Raw genomic sequence first — 1,683 nt, forward strand, 5'->3', positions numbered from 1 at the left:
ATTTTAATTTGGGAAGGTGATGTATTCAAAAAGATGAATAAAGCAATGTTAGAATGGAATAAATAAGATCATATTATATTAACGACAGAAAATCATTATATTTGAGTTAATTTACATGAGAATAAACATACTATGTATGAACATAATGCAATGTTGATCTAATGTTTCTGTAAATCATAATCTACACGGTTAATTTGAAATTTAGGCCTAATAATGCTAAGCAAAGATGGATAGTGGCTAGTAGTGGAATTCAGTTTGACGCGCGTTTAGTCCTATTTGGGACTCGTCAGCTGGACATACCTGCATCTCAGAGTTGATATTCACTCTGGGACTCGAACCCAGTACCTTTCGCTTCAAACGCCATCACGTTATCCACTCAGCTCCTGAGTCCTGATAGCCACTTGCTTGTGCGATGGGGTGAAGTTTGAATTCACTTGGTATTGTTTGTACATCCAGCCGACGATTCTCAAATAGGACGAAACGCACGTCCTGGATTCCACTGCTAGCCACTAACCGTCTCTGCTTACAATACTTGTGAATTAAGGCTAGATCGAGGCAAAACGCACAGTATGCACACATACCAATGAGAGACTGATCAATTGCAGTCCTAAACGTCAATGGGAAGATTCAAACAAACATTACCAATTGAATTTAATAATGATAGTTCATTTTTTTATTTAATCTCTAATTGGATCAGTTTGGATTCCTGATTTTGTGCGTGTGTGCGCGTGACAAACTGAACTAAAATGGACGATACTCAGTAGTGAATTTTTTCTACAAAAAATGCATGTAATAAATGTACTTCGATAAAACTTAAAGCTAGTTGGATGCTTTATTGAGATATCGTTTCCGTTTTCTCTTAGAAAATAACGTCCAATAAGTGAAGACATATAATTAAGAAATCAAAAAAAGAAAACAGTGATGAGTGATAAGTCCAGAAAAACGCATTCAACTGCTATTGTACACAGACAGTGTTCATACTCTTCGGAATTTACAGAATCTCCAAAATAAGGATTTATTTAATTGGTGGAAAAATAATTCTAAACAAACTATAGGACACAAATAGCTCCAACATATCTACAATCTATCCTCAAGACTAAAAGTCATGAGTTAAATTTCCATGTTCAGAGCAGTGGATATGCGCTGTTAAGGAATTCCATTCTAGGACGGAACAGCTGTTCAATCTTTCGAGATATATCTAAATTCGTGATTTAAACCTTGAAAATGCTATTCTTCTGATTTAATGACCAGAAATATTAAAGTGGACATTTAACCTAAAAAGTAGATAACAAATAGAAATTATTATTATTTAACAGGTCATGAAAAATTCCTGATTTCAAAAAGTTTCTCATTTATTCACTGATTAGATAATCTTTCATGCATCAGACTTTCCCTTTATTCAAAAAAATAAAATTACCAATCATATATAAAGAAGATTTCATAACGCATGATTTACTGTTCGAGTCCGCATTTATATTTTTTTGTTCTTTTTGTGATTAATTTTTAACATCATCTTATTCTTCACAACTATAAACATAGAAAAGCACATTTTTGTTTTTCAGTCATTAAAGATGATTATACATTTGTATATCTTTATCATGTCAATAAATAGATGATTGTTAGATTCAGATTTGACCTTATATTAAGATAGATGAATATTTAGATAATTATCTTGTCTATCGT

At 32.3% G+C, this 1,683-nt stretch overlaps 1 non-coding gene across 1 annotated transcript; it reads right to left on the reverse strand.

Annotated features, from left to right (window-relative positions):
* Positions 1 to 318: 318 nt before the first annotated feature.
* Smp_tRNA_02285_Pseudo_TTG.1.1 lies at positions 319 to 389 on the reverse strand. Its single transcript has one exon. It is a non-coding gene (tRNA).
* Positions 390 to 1,683: the final 1,294 nt, after the last annotated feature.

This window comes from Schistosoma mansoni, chromosome 2 (genome assembly GCF_000237925.1).
Source record: "Schistosoma mansoni strain Puerto Rico chromosome 2, complete genome".
Lineage (NCBI taxonomy): Eukaryota > Metazoa > Platyhelminthes > Trematoda > Strigeidida > Schistosomatidae > Schistosoma > Schistosoma mansoni.